Source organism: Canis lupus, chromosome 14 (genome assembly GCF_048164855.1).
Source record: "Canis lupus baileyi chromosome 14, mCanLup2.hap1, whole genome shotgun sequence".
Lineage (NCBI taxonomy): Eukaryota > Metazoa > Chordata > Mammalia > Carnivora > Canidae > Canis > Canis lupus.
In genome coordinates this window covers 36,180,523-36,199,097 of record NC_132851.1, presented here as the reverse complement: position 1 = coordinate 36,199,097, position 18,575 = coordinate 36,180,523, and the positions used below count along the sequence as shown (strand labels likewise).

At 45.2% G+C, this 18,575-nt stretch overlaps 1 long non-coding RNA gene across 2 annotated transcripts; it reads left to right on the top strand.

Moving 5' to 3' along the window:
* Nucleotides 1-9,462: 9,462 nt before the first annotated feature.
* LOC140603433 (uncharacterized) lies at nucleotides 9,463-15,806 on the top strand. 2 transcript variants are annotated; one of them, XR_012006418.1, is made up of 4 exons: nucleotides 9,463-9,579; nucleotides 10,141-10,240; nucleotides 13,320-13,819; nucleotides 14,714-15,806. It is a non-coding gene; the product is annotated as an uncharacterized lncRNA (long non-coding RNA). The 2 variants fall into 2 exon arrangements; XR_012006417.1 differs by having other exon boundaries at nucleotides 9,463-9,597.
* Nucleotides 15,807-18,575: the final 2,769 nt, after the last annotated feature.

The following is an 18,575-nucleotide window of genomic DNA, read 5'->3' as shown; positions in this document are numbered from 1 at the left end:
TTATCATAATAAATCTTCACAACCACCCCAAGAACTAAATGGGATCCATGGTGGGCTTACAGCCACATATTAAGCCATCTGAGCCACGAATCAAGCTTGGGCACCTTCCTTCTCCCTCAGCTAATTGGCAGGAACTGCCTGCTGCTGCTCCTGTGCACTGAGGGAGAGGCACCAGGGGACGTCATCCCCATGGACACTGGCAGATGCTCCTGCTCCTGGCTCCTGCCTCCAGTCTCGATCATTTCATTTGTCATTTGGTTCAGAACAGGGGATGGGAACCTGCTCTTCTGGAGGCCAGGAGAGCTGAGGACTCTGAGTGTATAAAGTGCTACTTTACAGTGGGTGCTATTGCAGGCACACATTGAGCACCCCTACCCCAGCATCCACTAAAACATGTGAGTGGGACTACACAGGCCTCTCCTAGGACCTGCAATATGCCTGGAGTTGATCACCTACTGACACCAATGCCAGGCAAACTGGGACCCAGATCCAGAAACAGACCTGCCCTCTGGATGGACCAGATCGAGGGAGATATAAGCCTTGACCCGGGACACAGAATAGGGGTCTTCTGGTTAACAGACCACATGTCTTTATCAGCCTTTGTTTGTTTCTGGCTACCTAATCGATGACCTCAAAATCTGGCTTTGAGCAGTCAAGATGCCTATTTCTCACATACTCGATTGAGGGCCGGGTTTGGCTTTGCTCCAATGTCTCTGCTCCCAGGCCAGCAGCTTCCCAAGGCTGTGTCTGCTTCTTGAGGAGGGGGCATGAAAGGAGCAAAGCAGACAAGGAGATGGAGCACCTCCTGACACTTGGTGTTGAAATGGATGGACCTCCATGTCCCTATTGTCCCCTGGCTTATTAAGTCTGATTCTGGGCAAGGCTCTTCCCAGGCCCCTGGGCTGTGGTGGCAGGTCACATGGCAGAGTGGGATGGTCATTCTGATATAGGGAGGGTGTGGAAAATCAGGACCAATGACCACTTTCCTGATACCCTAACATGCAAAAATGACATGGCCACTTCTGAAAGACCTCGAGCCTGCTGTGGGCTCCCTATAACACACCTCTCATGCCAGTACAAATCTCTAGCCTGCTCTTCATCTGGCAGCTCCTCAAGGCAGAAGCTGAGGTGGGGATGTTTGTCCCCATGGCCCCAGAGCCCAGCACTGTCACAGGAGAGGCCAGTGTTGTGAGCATTGCATTCCTGCCCTCAGACCATCTGGTTGTATTTGTCTCTTTCTCTGTTTCTCTTCTCCAAACTGTGATTATTCCTCTTTGCACATATTTTGAACCACCTACTCCAAATGAGATTTTCATGCCCAGATCCATGCATCTTTGGTTGCTACCTAATCCCAAACAAACAAAACAGCAAAAACCTGCAAAGTTGTATTTGCAATGGCTTGGAACACCTTGAAAGAAAGCCCTGAGTATGTCCCTGCTGTGTTGCCCACGCACCCAGAGGACGTAATGAAGTCTTGACAAATGTGACCATGTACACAGGCAGTGACTCTCAGACGTGTTTCAGCCTCTTGTTTATCAGATGCTGTGAGTCTCTACCTCCCCATCTGTAAAAAGGGGGCAGTGCCTATTTTACCAAATAGAGGGTAGTGAATAAAGGAGCAGAGCACTGAGGGGGTGATGTTGGAATCAGACATAGAGTATGAACCGGACGGGAGGGCACTTACATCTATTCTCTCTGTGCCTTGACTTCCTTACCTAAAAAAAATGGGCAGAAGAGCCTCTAACTCATAAAGTCATCCTGAGGACACAAGCACAGGACAGATTTGGAAGGGATTCTGTAAAGCATTAAGTATAAGGCACTTCTGATAAGGCTTAATGATATTAGAATAATCGTCCCTGCCAAGAGTTCAGAAAAAACAGAAGTAAAACTAAGCAGTAATCACTAAGTCTTTACGCATACACCAAAAGACAGTGTGTAAATCGGGATGACTCAAACCAAAACACAGAATGAGGCTCAGGTGTATAATGTTATAAAGCAGCTTAATATGGTGATAGTGGGAAAGTATTGACTGCTTATTCTTCACAGTGATTGGTTATATTAGAACTTTCTTACGTGATGGGGAATTGGCCTTATACCTCAGACCAATCTTGGGAAAATGGTATAAGTTTTGCTTATGATTTCCAGAGGCATAAGTAAGAAATGACCCAGATCAAGTTTGTCTTGCAAAATAAGCTAAATTATAAGCTTTGCTTGTAGGACTAAACTGGTTTTGTCTGCTCAGGGAATTCTCCAGGCTGGCTTCCGTTTGTTTTTGATTTTAACATCCCTATTGATTTATTTAGACCAAACAATAAACTGTTGTTTGCTGATCTGTGGTGAGTAGTGGGGGTATTTGTTTTGCCTTTTTTATTGACCCAGCTGCTGGGACAATTTTGCACCAGGCGGGGACTGGTATGGTGAAGTCCTCAGGCTCTCAGTTACCCAGCACAGAGCCTGCTCTCTGCCACTTTACTGTCTTGTGATGCCAGACTTCTGGAAGTGCACGAGGGTTGTAGTGCAGTAAATTATAAAAATGACTGCAAAGCCTTCCCTGTGTCTGCACCTTGGCAATGTGATGGCACAGAGTCTGCTTCTCTACCCCTTGGATCTGGGTTGACCATGTGACTGGCTTTGGTCAGTGAATATTAGCGATCCACTGATGGAAGTGGAGTGGAAATCCAATGATGGAAGCAGAGGTTTAACAAGTGCTTGCCCACTGGGGCTTGTTCTCTTGCAGCTCTTGGAATCCCACTGCCATGTGACAAACCAGAATAAGACTTCTGTATAAAGGGAGACAAATGGTCCAGTCTTCCTCATTGCCCTATCTGGCATCCAGCTAAATCTTGAAGCAGAACCACTGGGTGATTCATAGTCGGCCACATGCATGAGTCCAGTTGAGAGCAGAACAGCCTGGCTGAGTCCAACCCACATTGAAACCTATAGGATCATGACTACAGAAAGAGTTAGGTTTTTATTGTTGTTGTTGTTTTCTTTAAAGTTGTAATTATTTATTTCAGAGAGAGAGAGAGAGCATGAACATGGGGAGAGACAGTGGAGAGGGAGATAAGCAGATTCCCCTCTGAGCTGTGTGAGCCCAACGACATGGGGCTTCAGCTCCGGACTCTGAGATCATGACCTGAATCATAATCACGACCCAAACCAAGAGTCAGGGGATTAACCAGCTGAGCCACTCAGGAGCCTCCAGAAATAGTTGTTTAGGCCACAAAGTTTGGGTTTATTATATAGTTAAAGCTGACACTATCAGTTCACCCAGTCCACACCATGTGTTTTCTGTCCTGATAGGGCATCCTCAACTGGCATGGGACACATTGATAAATGGAATAGGGGCCGTGTCTGGCCGTGTCTCTAAGACTATAATCATGTTCAGTGATTCACTAGAAGAACTCACTGAGTCCTTCATGGAGATGAGCTGTTATAGTCATGGTTACAGTTTATTACAGGAAAAGGACACAGATTAAAATCAGCAAATAAAGACGCAGGGGGAGGAGTCCAGATGAAGCCAGACACACACACTCCCAGCTGTCTATGCCCAGTGGAGCTGCATGGACAGTGATTAGTTCCCTCAGGACCATGTGTGACATGTGCAAAGTGTGCCCTGGTTAAGAGTAAGAGCCCATCAATGGTAGGAAAGTAACTCAGCTCAGATGTCTCACGCTCAGAAGATGTCAGCCATCGGCTGTGGATAAGAGCTTCATGTGGTTGGAGCACAGGTTGCTGTGAACATCACAGAATCCTGTCATTTAGGGGAGAGCTAGGAAACCAGTCTCTAGCACAGGTCTTTTAAAAACTTTTTTGGCTGAGTCTCCTCTCCTCTTGGCCTCAAGTGATCCAGGATAGAATGAATGCGTTAGATGAAATCACCTCCATGGCTTCATTTAATTCCGTGATGCCATGACCCTCCAAACTTGATAATGTCACCTGCAGGAGTCATTGACTCGGGGGTCTGGATCCTGCCAGTGCCCTTTAAATGTCATAGATTGTATTTCCTTCTCATTATTCTAATGATCCATTTGCCTTCTTGTTCATTCAAAATGGAGATGCAATCTATTTCCAATCCTCAAGATAATCAAGATTTTAATGTAATTGTGGAAGAATGACCCAGTTAGCATAAATAACTCCACTGCTTGGCCATCCCTTGATAGTGTGAGACATGTGAATCTTGTGTTCATTCACTTAACAAACACATAGTTAGCTCCTACTGTGTGCCGAGCACAGAGTCGTGTGTAAGGGGCATGTAGGCAAAGAGAGTTGACTGTGGAGCTGACAGGTCAAAGACAGAGAATGACAATAAGGGGTAGCCACAAGGCAGGATGGGGAGTACTTAGCTAAAGAAAGCATGGTGTGATTAAAGCCCGGATGGGCCACCCTCCCAGGCTGGTCACCCAGTCAAGGCTCCTTAGAACAACAACCTGAGTATTTAAGATCAACAAGGATTGCCGTCGATGGAGGTTGAGTGTGGAGGTGGCTGGGCAGGTGCACCAGGCCCAGAAGGCAGCTTATGGCAGGGAGAAAGACAACAATATCCACCAAGCTGCATGTGAATTGGGTGCTTACAAGGAGCCATGCACCACTCTGAGCTCCTTACCTGCACTAATTTAATCCTCCAAAGAACTCCAGGAGACTGGTGCCCTGGTGCCCTTCTTGTCTCCTCCTCAAAGAACCATAAACTGTGGTAGGGGCATGAATCATAGCCTAAAGAGACCAACTAATGTTAGTTCAGGGCAGAACCTGATGGTGAGACTCCAAATGAGAGCAAGGGGCATATTTGGGGAAGTGCTTCCTGAGGCTGGAAAGGAAGAAGAAAAGTAGGACCCTGTGGGTCTAGGGAGACTGGGAGGAGCTTATAGGAGGGGCTGTGTTTGGTTTGTAATTTCATAGAACCAAGGAGTGATGGGAATGGGCCTCGAGCCCGTGGGTGAGACACCTGCCAAAGGGACCCTGGGGTGGGGCCAGGGGGCATGGAAGGCCACAGGGCAGGGGGACAAGGGTCCTGCAGCAGGACAGCCAGGCTGTGAGAGCTTGTAGTCACTCAGGCAGGGCTTGAATATGGACTTCACAGGTCATAGTCTAGAAGGATTCCCAGACTCTAGTCCCAGCTCACAACACACTGGCTGTCTGACCTTCACAAAGTTACTTGGATTTTCAGGCCTCAATTTCCTCACTGATAAGTGAAGCTAATGTGATCTGCATAGAGGTTTGGAAGTGTAATTTCTCTAATGTAGATTAAGCCAGATACCTGTAGAATAGCACAGTGATAGCAGAGGACAATGGAATAAGTTAGCCAATGAGTAAATAAATCAGGGAATGAAACGTCTTGAAGGGAAGAGGGCCGAGGATAGAGCCTGACTCACACCACTGGACCCCTCCCCCTCCAGGCCGCTGTGGTGTATTATTCAACATTCTACTTTTAATTTCAGCTGCCGTAGTCAGAGGCTGCCAGCATTCACCCCTAGACTCTAATGCTCCGCGGCTGTGTGAACCTTGGGCAAGTGACTACCATTGCTCTAAGACTCGGACCACAGGAAGCCGGTGGCCACCTACTCATAGAATCGTGGGGAGGATTCAGTGACGTAATATATGTAAAGCACCAGCACACTTAGAACTTAAAAATTCACAGTCCTTTGAAGACCTAAAAATGCTTTTCCCACATATGAACTCATGTGATTCTCGCGGCTTCTCCTTGGTGTATGTGGGTCAGAAATTTCCATAGGTGAAAAAACAGAGGGACAAATATAATCTTATATTTTTCTGAGGTCAGGAATATCAGGATTAGATCTGTGGCTCCTTGACCTCACCTCGTGTGCCTTCCTGGCAGGGCCAGTGCACGCAACCACGTGTCATCTCTGACAAATTCTTACTAATCGTCCAAGATTAAAGTCCCAGGATGTTTTCCTTCCATGACATCCTGGAAAGAATCACATAAGTCATTCTGAGTTCACACAGATGAACTAGGGCGTCCAGGTCTAGAATTCCTATCTTTTCCCTCCAGAACTGGTGCTCTTTTAATCACACTGCCAGGAAAAATCCTGAAAGATGGAAATGTACAAAAAGGCATGGGATGGAACACTGGGCATCACCCAGCAAACCCCTTGGGGTTATCTGCGTGCATCAGGGTCTGAGTCCTTCAGGATTTTCACCTGGGCTTAACTCTGTAAGTTATAACAGACAACCTTGAGGGTGAAGACAATTTTTTTCCATAGAGGTGTAAATGAATTTTGGATTTCATCTGGTGGTGATGTGATGGATTCCACCCCCCACCCCTACCCAATGGAAGAGCTTATTTCAAACATTACATGTGATTGGCCAGTGAATGGATTTTGCCTCCATTAGCAAATTCATTTCAGCATTCCTGAGGTTTTTTAAAAAAGATAGATTTATTTATTTATTTATTTATGACACAGAGAGAGACAGAGAGAGGGAGAGAGAGAGAGAGAGAGAGAGAGGGGCATAGACACAGGCAGAGGGAGAAGCAGCCTCCCTGTGGGGAGCCCGACGTGGAACTCAATCCCCAGAACCGAGATCATGCCCTGAGTCAAAGACAGATGCTCAACTGCTGAGCCACCCGGGCGTCCCACTACTGAGTTTTGATTCTGTATTTCAAGTTTTTCTCTTGAGAAGTTTTAATATCTTAGCAGATCTCTCATTAACTAATGAACTTAATAAAATCTTTTGACATTGTTCGTTTTACAACTGTGTACAAGGCTTGATTATTATTACTTTGAAAGCTGCCTTTTAACATCTTAGTGGTGTTAGGAGAGAGGGAAGGAAATAACCGTAGATTTGAAACAGAGAGCTCTAGGTATATGTCAAGGAGGCATATACAAAAGTGTTTGCAAAAAACAAAAACAAAAACAAAAAACAAAAAACAAAAAAACAAAAGTGTTTGCAGAATGAATGCATACATTTGTGCATGTCTTCAAACATTTCTTTAGATAAATGCATCATACATCTCTAAGTACATCCACATACAGCCTCAACATTGACTTGTTTTGGTTAAAGATTGCACGTTTTAATATCTGGTATTTTTTTAAGATTTTATTTATTTATTCATGAAAGACACACAGAGAGAGGCAGAGACACAGGCACAGGGAGAAGCAGGCTCCCTGCAGGGAACCCGATGCAGGACTCAATCCCAGGACCCTGGGATCATGACCTGAGCTGAAGACAGATGCTCAACCACTGAGCCACCCAGATGCCTCAATATTCGGTATTTTCTACCGAAAATAAACTCTCCTGTTTTATATTTAGATACCAATAAATGTTTCCTTATACCTTTTAACAATGATTTTTTGTTACTAAATAATATTATACATCTCTCTCTCTCTCTCTCTCTCTGCAGGGACACGGACACCTGAGTGGCTATATATATATATATATATATATATATATATATATATATATATATATGTAAAGGGTTCTTTCCTTCTCTCGCTCCCTCTCTCTCTCTCTCTCTCTCTCTCTGCAGGGACACGGACACCTGAGTGGCTATATATACACCACTCAGGTGTCCGTGTCCCTGCAGAGAGAGAGAGAGAGAGAGAGGGAGCGAGAGAAGGAAAGAACCCTTTACTTCAGGAAACGTTAGTTTTATTTAAGAGCCACAAAGCCAATGCCTGGTAGCTATGTATCTATTTACCTATTGATCTATGTGGAAACAAATGCAAAAAGTCCTATCCCACCTGCCAAATTTATTTTCACTCCTTGAAGACCTTGGTAACTAACTATTCTTACAATTCAGGTCAAGAGCTGTTCTGTTTTTTAAAAAAAACTTTTATTCTTTGAACTTAATGAGATATAATTGACTTATGACACTGTAAATTTAAGGTGTACAATGTGTTGATTTGATATCCTTACATATTGCAAAATGTAGGCACCGTTCTTGATCCAGGGCTGAAGTTAACTGGATCTGACCTTCTGTCCTGGCTGCCTCTGAGGAAAGCAATTAAGTGTAATTGAAACTGTGGTCCAATTAAAACTATGAGGAACATCATTAAGTAGGGGGAGATGGAGGGAGGGCAGGGAAATGGTTGGGTCTACAGCACCATCTGCATAATGCACCTGCCACTATTCCATCTCACCCAGCAGACAAGCTTTTGAGAGTCTTTTTTGAGACTCAGGAGCTGTAATAATCTCTGGACTATTAGAGGCAGGGATCCTTAGGCTTCTGGGCACATGCATTCTGGAAAAGTGCTTCAACTTTGAAGAGAAAGGAGAAGAAGGAGAAAAACACTCATGTTTAATTGCACCTCTTATGTGGCCAGCCCTGAGCAATGCTCTTTTTACACAGTATTTCCACTGTCTCTATCCCCATTTAGAGATGAAAAACCCGAATCCCTGATACATAAATGATAGTGTGTCCATGTAATAAAATGCCAAATGGTCATAAGTAAATCATGTTTGCAAGAGAAATCTCTCTCATGTGTGAGGCAGAGGGTGGCGAGAGAAGGGAGAGGAGAGACAGAAACTTTGAGCAGACTCCTCACTCAGCATGGAGCCCAATGTGGGGCTCAATCCCATGACCCTGAGATCATGACTTGAGCTGAAATCAAGAGACAGATGCTTACCTGACCAAGCCACTCAGGTGTCCCTGCAAAGATTCTTAGTGACATAAGAAAACGCTCATGAGATCACGGCAGGTAAAAAAAGAAGTCATAGTACAAAAGTGACTGCAGTCTGGGTTCAGTTTTGTCAAATAGGAATAAATAAATAAATATGGACACAATAACTCTTCCTTTCTTCTTCATATCCTGCTCCTGGATGGAGGGGAAGAAGATTTATTTCACACACACTTTATCTCATGTTCTTTTTCCTTCTGACCAAGCCAAATGGTGGGAAGGAGATGACATTTTAAGAAATTTTAGAATAATTCTTTTAAGTTTATTTATTTAAGTAATCTCTACACCCAACATGGGGCTTGAACTCACAACCCCAAGATTGAGAGCTCCAAACTCCACTGACTGAGCCTGCCAGGTGCCCCTAGCAGAACCTTTAAGAACTAAGGACTCCATCTCCAGTTACTGAAATGGTAAGAAGGCCATACACACATTTGTACATCACTTTCTCAGGAAAACAATCTGACTGTTCTGTTAGTGTTATGCTGTGTAATCCTCCCTCTTGTGTAAAAGCTAATCTAAGAGTAAAGGTCGTAGTTGGAAAGGATAAAAAAAAGCATATTAAGTCTAAAGGAGTATCTTTATTATACACACACGCTTAGCTTTTCTTTATTTCAACGGATATTATCCTGGCACCTGATATGATCCAGGCATTAAGCTTGGAACTGACAATCTAAGAGTGTAACTCACATAGTAGCCGCCTGTTGTGAATCTCTTAGTCCAGTGGCTGCACAAAGCAATAATAAGAAAATCGCAGGACACGTGGTCGCTGCTGTGACAGTAAGTGCCAATGCTTTGGGAGCAGAGACAAAGTCTTAACTCACAACATCTTAACTTACACAAAAGTCCCCACAGAAGCTGGCATCTGAGCCGAGACCCAGAGAGTGACAGTTTGCTGGTCAGATACGGATGGCGAGAGAAGCTTGGAGGACACCATGATAGCTAAGTACCCAGACATGAGGAAGTGGGCTCTGTTTCTAAAATATAAAAAATTTATATTTTAGAATATAAATAAATATTATAAAAATATATATTATATATTTATATATATAATAAATATATATAATAAAAAATATAAATTTGCACCGAGAAAGGCTGGACTACCCACCCAATGGGTGTTTCTGGATTTACTGTTGAGTGTGGTTGAGAGTGAACACATTTAGTTCTTTTGCAGAAGAAGATGGCTATAAAGGGGATTAAGGATGTAAAATGCTATAAGCCTATAAAGACAAATGAACTGGGCAGGCAATAGGACTGAGGGAATTCCAGAAGAAGAGGGAAATTGGACAGTGGAGTGAAAACTGGAGAAGCAGACAGGGAAGGTGGAGTTTAGAGTGCTCACAGGAGGGCTTCAGGTTAGGAAGGGACATAATTCTCCTTCAGAGAACCAGGGGGATCGGGTACTTAGGTGACAGACGCGGTGAAGGTCAAGGGTGGAAGCAGATCTGAAGTCAAATATACTCATTGGAAGTGGATATCCAGAACAATTTAAGTTGTCTCCTCACAGGATATGAAGGATGTCATCCGGTGAAATTGGAGAGAAAACGAGGAAAGAAGTCGTCAAGGGATCTAGGAAACCATGGACTTGACCCCAGGAAGCCAGCACAGTGAGTACACAGATGCGACAAGCATTCCTGCTACTCAATAACGATCATTAAAATATATGTGGTTTAAGAGACGTAATCAAATGCCAACATAATTGCATGTAAGTTAGGAGGGATTTATCAGAATCAAGCTGATAACGATTTATTTGTATTATTTGGGAAATAAATTTACATTCTTAATTACTCTTAGGATGCGTAAAGTAACGTTAATCGTAAGACGTCAAAGACCACCTCTAAAAGATTAGAAATAAACAGGAAAAGTGAGAACAAGTTCCAAATTGGGAAGTAAAACAAATAAAATTAGAGAAAAAAAAATCTCAAAAGGTTTAGCATACATTTCCAGAGCCCACCCTCACCTTTTCAACCAACCCTGGAATGAAGCTGCAGAGCTCCCCCAAAGGATGATGTCTGTCTCCCTGCCTCTGTGTCAGCACCCCAGAATTCAGGTGGGGATATATATATTTACAGGCTTGTAAAACCGCATCAGCAACGTGCCAGCTCTTGTATGGGTGGCGGGTCCTCACTGTTCCTCTACTATTGTATTCTCTGAGTTGAATGTATGTGTGTATAATCTTCCTGTGTTTCATCTTGTATATTTTTAAATTATGGCAGATAATATGAATTAAAATTTATCATCTTAATCACAAAGTGTACAGCTCATGGCGCTAAGCACATTCACATTGTTGTGCAACCATCAGCACCATCCACCTCCAGAACTCTCTTCATTTTCCTCAATTGGACACTCTGTTCCCAAGAAACGCCAGCTCCCCTTCCCCACCTCACCCCAGTCCCTGGCAGTCACAATTCTACTTTCTGTTTCTACAAAAGGCAGGTACCAGGTACAAGTGGCTTCACAGTCATTGTCTTTCGTGACTGGCTACTGTTACCACAGCATCATGACCTCCAGGTTCATTTGTGTCATAGCAGGTGTCCGCATTTTCTTCCTTCTGGAGGCTGAATAATGTTTCATTGCACGTATACACCACATTTTGTTTATCATCCACCTGTCAATGGACATCTGGGTTGCTTCCACCTCTCAGCTATTTTGCATAGTGTTGCTGTGAAAGTGGATGTGCAAATATCTCATTGAGTCTCTGCTTTTATTTTTTTAAGATTTGAGAGAGAGAAAAAGAGAGAGGGGGGGGGAAAGATAGAGGCAGAGGGGAAGGGAGAGAGAGAATCCTCAAGCAGTCTTCCCACTGAAAGCCAGGAGGTAGGACTCGACCCCACGACCCTGAGATTATGACCTGAGCTGGAATCAAGAGTCAGATGCTAAACCAACTGCGCCACCCAATTGAGGCTCTAATTGGGCTTCTAATTCTTTAGGATAAATACCCAGGAGTGGGATGGTTAGAGTATATGGTAGTTCTATTTGGAATTTTTTGAGGAGCTCCATAGTATTTTCCACAGCTGCAGCTCGCCAGTTTTCATTCCCACCAGCAGTGTACATGGCTCCCATTTCTTCTGCATAATATTCTGCAAGAAGCAGCAGCCCTGGTTCACTGGAGCCACCCACCCCAGACAGAGCGGAAGGAAGAGCGGCGCCCATGGGTTGCAAGGCTGACTTGCAGGCCTGGCCCACCTCTACTGCGGTGAGGGCCCCCGCCGGCCGTCACCCAGCGGCAAAAGGCAACTACCTTCTCAATCTCCCTCAGAGCCGGGAAACGAGAATGTAATTAAGTATGAGATATGACTGCTGACCATCCAACTGACAGAAATTAATAGGATTTGTAAAATTCATGGCTGGCAAGGGATTAAAGGAAAACGGACTTTTCCTATATTGCTGATGGGATTATAAATTACTGCGGTCGTTTTAGAAAGTAATCTGTTCTATTAAAATTAAAAACGCATCTAACTTTTGACCCAATAATCCACTTTGGGGAATATATGCTATAAAAATAAAATTACCAGCATGTAAGGATGGATGTACAAGGATATCTTCATAGTGTTCTTTGTGGCGGGGAAAACAACCTGGAAGAAATGCAATCATGGTATGCTGCTTATGCCCTCAATTTACTTATTTCTCTTGATACAAAGTAGCTATGACTTTGTGAAAGAAAAATTACGTTTCACAATATATTGACTATAAATAACTGTATAATTCTATGAGTGCAGAGAAAAGGGTGGATGGTACATAAACTGTTGGAACTGAGCGCCTGGGTAGTAGCTTCCAGGCTTGTTGCAATGAGTGGGCTCCACCAGGGGCTAGACTGCGACTGTATCGGGATGCACCTGTTATTCTGGATTTCTGGAATCTCCAGCATATGCTGTGGGGGGGGGGGGTATAGCTCATGGAAGAAACTCTTGAGTCAAATCCTAAGTCAGCGACTCACTAAGATATGCTACCTTCATCTAATGGGAATGCCCACCACTCGCTTGCCAATCTGAAAATCCGTGTTCATCTTTGGAATTCCGGCCTGACCATCTCCTGCCTGGTGAACACCTCCTTGTTCCAGTTGGCAATTACTTTCTGGCCACGAGCACCTGCTACCTTACGCACACGTCAGTCACAGCGCTCGCTGCCCAGAGCTGCAAATCCGTGAACAGCTCTGAAATGCGTTATTGGACTATAGGCTCCTCAAGAGCAGGAGATACAATATCACTCTTCATTCATTCATTCTTTATTCATTCATTCATTCTACTTTGACACTCATGCCCTCTCCTCCTTCCCAGCCAGGATACAGGCCCTGTAATTAGAGATGAGGGATTGGGAACAGCATCCTTCAAAGCCATACTTGCAAAAACTATGAATTTCTTACGTTTTAGGAGATATTTTGGCAAGAAGTGCTGCCTCTCCCAGGAGCCCCAAGGGGCTTCCAATCCCCCATTACTGATTATAGGCAGGTAACCCTTAGGTCCGGGAAGTTGCCTCTTGACAGCCTTTCACTAGGGCTCAGAAGGAGGTATGCCCTGTAGCACACAGGAGAACACCAACACACAGACATTGTCGCAATGCTTACTATATGCCAGAAATGGATACAAGCATTAGATTAGGAAGCTGCATTGCAGACATTTTTTTCCATGGCCTCTTTGTTTGCAGTCCTGGGTATTAACAGGTATCACCTCTCCCCTCCTTTCCCAGGTACCTAAGGAGATCCTGATCCCAGTCCCAGCTCCGGGGCAGACCCTGGTTAATCAGGATACAACCATACATTTCACCAGGGATCCACTTAAGAAGAAAGGACTTAGCCAGGTGGATGTGATTATCCTGTTCTCAGGATTTGTCACCTAGTTAAGGAATCATTCTCTGTGAGAGAATGCTTTTCTGGGTGCTTCTGGGAAAAAAGCATCCTGGCTCTTAAGGGAGATACCGCAGGAACTGATTGCTGTTTCTGTGGATTCGAAGCCCAGGACTGCTATAGTCACCTTCTACTACCTCCAAGGGGAAAGCATCACCTGCTGGAGGGCAGAACTGGGGAGAATCAAAGACCCTGTGCCAGAGCCCTGCCTCACCCAAGCCTGCACACCAAGCTGCTTCTGGATGTGCTTTCTTCTGAGAGCCAGTAATTCTCTCATGGAGACAGGGAGGGTGAGAAGTAATCAGCCATGAGGAGCAGAGAAGAGATGCCGGCCAAGCCAGAGGTGTGCATGCCTGAAGTGGGACAAGGGAGGGTGTGGAAAGGGAGGAACCCAGACTGGCACTTGTAGAACAGGTGCTCCCTGTTTCCTAAAGAACCAGACCTTTGGATAGTGCCTTTCTGCCTGGCCATGACTTCTCATCTACAATGGAAGCTCTAGTCTCCATACAGCTGCTTCTGGGTTGGCCAGGCAGGTGGTAGATGCTCACAGAATGAGCCCTGGATGGGGGCCACCAACACTGGTGCAAATGGGGCCCCAGTGCCTTCCAACTCTGTTTCCCAGTCTTGGGCCAAAGGGCTGCCAAGTAGTTGCAAGCTAAGGACCCTCTAGGGTCTACACCAGTGGTCCATGTTTAATGACTGTTTAGAAAAAAAGCCCTGTTTTGTAGCATTTGCCAATTTTAATGAAGTAGAAATACTCTCACTGCGGCCAAATCCAAGGTCCTGATGTTGTCACTGGATGTGGAGTTAAGAAGAGATGGTGACACTTGGCTCTTCTGAACCAGTGCAGAGGCTCCAGCTCACCCCTGGCTTCCACAGTCCCATCCTTATCACTCTGTATGCTTTAAATGCTTGTCAAGATCCTTTCCCTCTCCTGGCAAAGGTGGGCGACTGAGAAGCCAGGCAAGGGATACGAGCTCATGCAATTTGTCAAAATGATTGATACTGCCCAGCCAGAGGGCCAGGGCAAAGGATGCTTGCACAGCAGACTGGGAAGGAAGAGTGATACCTATAATACAGAAAGGGACATGCAATTTCAGAAAGTGGATTTATTTTTTTCTTAAACAAGAGGGATAGGTAATGCCATTCTGTAGCCAAGGCTCTCTCTGGAAACCTCAGACATTACTACTCTGTTCTTGTTTTTCTAACTGTCTCTCTCTCTGGCTTTTCATTGCAGGAAGGCAGCACGACAAGCTCTCCTTACCCAACTCCCAGCCCCGAGCTCCTTCCCTCTGACCTAGACAGCAGGTGGATGTGTTGACCTCCAGGCAGCAACCCTACCACTGGCGGGCTGGGCGGGTGAAGCAATGTCTTAATCTCCGTGGCTTTGGGCTTTTCACCTGCAGGCTGGGGCTAGCAACACCTACCTCACATTCACTTGCTTAGAAATACTGTTGAGGGGCACTTGGGTGGCTCAGCCAGTAAGCATCCAACTTGGTTTTGGCTCAGGTCATGATAAAGGGGTTGTGAGATCAAGCCCCACATCAAGCTCTGTGCTCAGCAGGGAATCTGCTTGATATTCTCTCCCTCTGTCCCACCCTCTGGTAGGCTCACTCTCTCTCAAATAAATAAATACATCTTGTTTTAAAAAAAGAATTATTTTGATACCTATCTTGTTGCTTCCTGTGAATCCCAGCTGTCAAGAGGAAAACATTTGGCGATCCATGGAACATGCCAGATACAGTCTGTGTTCTGCACACAGCCATCTCCTTCTTTGCTAAGTCCTGTTTGACCAACCACATCTCTGTTCCAAATCCCCATGAACTTTTCCCTCCCACACAGGAAAAAGTCCACATTCTATTAGTGACTGGACTCTTAACAGTTAAGGTGTTCACGGGGAAAAAAAATTATCAAAACTGAGGCTGTGCTTATTCTCTGACCAAGTCAAGTCATTTCTAGGAATTTATGTTGTGGACACACAGCAGAGCAATACACACATGCAGAGTGTCTGTTGTGGTATTGCTTGTAACAAGAAAAATAAAACAAAAATACACACCCATGGAGGAAGACTGAAATAAAGGACAGCATATCAACTACCAGAGAGAGGCTGCGTGTCGCTTAGCATGCACCTGGCTCTCGGGAAATATGGGATACAGAAAATGCTGTGAAGCCATTTCAACGAAAAGGGATCTAAAGCAACTGAGACCCATAAGTGAAAAGAAGGCAAGTAGTAGAACAGTGTGTATGGTTTGCTTCTATTTTGCTTAAAAGATCCCCTTTCTCTCGCTCTTTAAATGCATTCAGAGGTCCAGAAAAGATCTGTACAGCTGCAGAAGAAACACTTTGGTATTAACTTTTATTTATTTTTACAGAATTAATTAATTAATTAGATCCCGGCTGAGCAGGGAGTCCGATGTGGGGCTTGATCCCAGGACCCCTAGATCATGACCCGAGCCAAAGGCAGATGCTTTATTGACGGAACCACCCAGGCACCCCAGGCATTAACTTTTAGAAAATGAGACTGGAAGACCATTTCCAGAGTCTGCTTTTTTTTTTTTTTTCCATTAACAATATGCATCAGACACATTTACATGAAAATAAGCACAGTCTTGTCACCCTTGCCCCACTGCCCCAAACCTCACCACTGGGGCTTTTCATCATTTGTTTGGGCTGCCACTTAGGCTACTGGCAGTTCTTCACAATTCTTCACATGTATAAACAGTGCCAGGGTGCTCATATGTCTCTGTCCTTAAAGACTATGTGCCCAGGTGGTAGAGAAAGGAGATGCTTTCCATGTTCACATGGGATACTCTGTGCTTCTTGATTCATTCTGAAACCATGAAATGACTCAGTCTTTACCAGTTGCAAGACTGTGGACCAGAAAACCTCCCAATCCCAGTTTTCCTCATTGTGAAATAGAAATATCTGTCCCAAGGGGTTGTTCCAGAGAATATGACTGATGAATGCCAAGTATTCAGCTCTCAGAATGCTCATCGTAAGTACACACTGTATGATCAGTAGGTGGCAGCTGGGATTATTACTTTAATCACCAGGGACAAGAAGAACAGGGCGATGAGAGTGAGCCATGCTCGAGGGAGCCATGAGTGAGCTTGGAGAAGGTACAAGAGTCCAACATGCAGCATGAGACACACAGAGCATGGGATTGGAGAAGGGGACAGTGCAGGTGACTCATTTGTTTCTCCTCTTTTCTGGAGACACCTCTTTTTGGATTCTAAGCAGACGGGCCCACATCATTGTCAGTGAGGACGAGTCTCCCACTCCATGAGCAAAGCCAGGATAGCTTGGTCAGTGGAAGCCACTGACCAGCCAGGCTGGTCCCTACGTGGAGTCACAGAGGTCTCAGTGTCATGTTCATGGTTGTCGGGTCTAGGGGCTATGGAGGCCTGGGCTGCCAGCTACGAAGGCTAGAGGAACAGGACCATCCATGGATGTTGGGGGCCTTACCTCTGGGTTTCTAGAAATCCTAGAGAGATCCAAGGGCAGGGGCAGGCTGGGGGCTCAGAGGATTTGAGATTCAATCACTAATCTTGATGGGACTGCATCAGTCCTAAGCACAAGAAGGCTGGGTGAAGAACCTGCCCCAAGTTTGTCTAAGCATCTTAGACAAGGCACTGGGTGAATTGTCTAAGATGCTGGCTCAGTTGAATGAAGTAGGAAATGGGAAAAGACACTGTCTTTCAGAAAGAGACTCTGAACTGCTAGAAAACTAACAGCATTATGGCTCAATCAGTTTTTCAGAATCAAAGAATCTTTGCATAAGAAGGGGATCTTTAAGACATTTTTCTGGCTGGTGCTACAGAGAAGCCTCCGCTGCAGATGAGGGGCGAGAATCTGCTTCTGTTCCTTTCTAGCCGAGCACCTCTGGTTAAATTGCTGAAGAACTCGCTTCAGTGTCTCCTTTTGTAAAATGGAGTGATGCTCTCCACCTGTCGTGTTGTGAGCATTGGACACGGTGCGAGTGAGGGCCTGGAGAGACCCCCCAGCACATGGGATGGGACTGGGATTGTTCTAACCTCTCTCTTCCCCCAGTTCACCTTGAGGCTCTCAGTAGGAGACAGACGGGTGCCCCGCATCAAGCCCCACATCAAGCCCCCCACAAGTACCTGCTGAGTGTCCTGGATGTGTCAGGTGCTGTTCTAGGCACTGGGTGCACAGCACTTGCTCTCAGGGATTTTGTATTCCAGTGTGAAATTTCAGATGTTAAAAGCATGCTCTCAGGAGTGAAGATTGCCCTGAAGAGGGACAGTCAGGACACGGAGACAGGGTGTGATGAGGATGTTGGTGTGAAGAGGGTGGTCTGGGAAGGATGGTGTGAGGTGGTGAGTTTGGAGCAGCAGCCTGAATGAGATGAGGAACCGGGGCATCTGAAGAGCCACCTGTGACACCCCACAGCATGGGGGAGGCTTGTATTTGGGAAGGATAGGGTGGCTGGAGCACACTGAGTGCCATGCAGTCAGAAAGGACAAGTGAACAAATCACCGGGAACTCAAAGGATATGGGAAGAGCTTGAGGTTTTATTTTCTGTGTGAAGGAAAGGCTTTGAGGGGTTTCCAGTAAGAGTGATGCAATTTGATGTACTGTTTTATTTATTTTTGAAAGATTTTATTATTAATTAATTAATTAATTAATTAATTAGAGAGAGAGCACTAGCAGGGGGAGCAGCAGGATCCCTGCTGAGCAAAGAGCCCAATGCAGGGCTGGATCCCAGAACCCTGGGATCATGACCTGAGTCAAAGATACCCAACCAACTGAGCTACTCAGGTGACCCTGATTTACTTTTTTAAATGGTCCTTCCAGAAGGGACTGTGGTGAGTGTGGCCTGGGATGGGGGAGAGGAGGAGGCTGATCTAGAAGCTCCTTGATATCCATTCCAAATACTCCCCACCTCCACTTGCAGACGAGATGGGTCCTTTATCCCATTAAAGTGAAGGCAGAAAAGATTACTGAGCCACCTGGTAAAAAGCATTTATTGGATTTGCAGTCATGGCTGCCTTTGCCTGGACATCATCTAAAGACTCTGATACATCTACTCTCCTGTGAGCCCTTGGTGGAAACACTGGTAAGGCTACCTCCAAGCC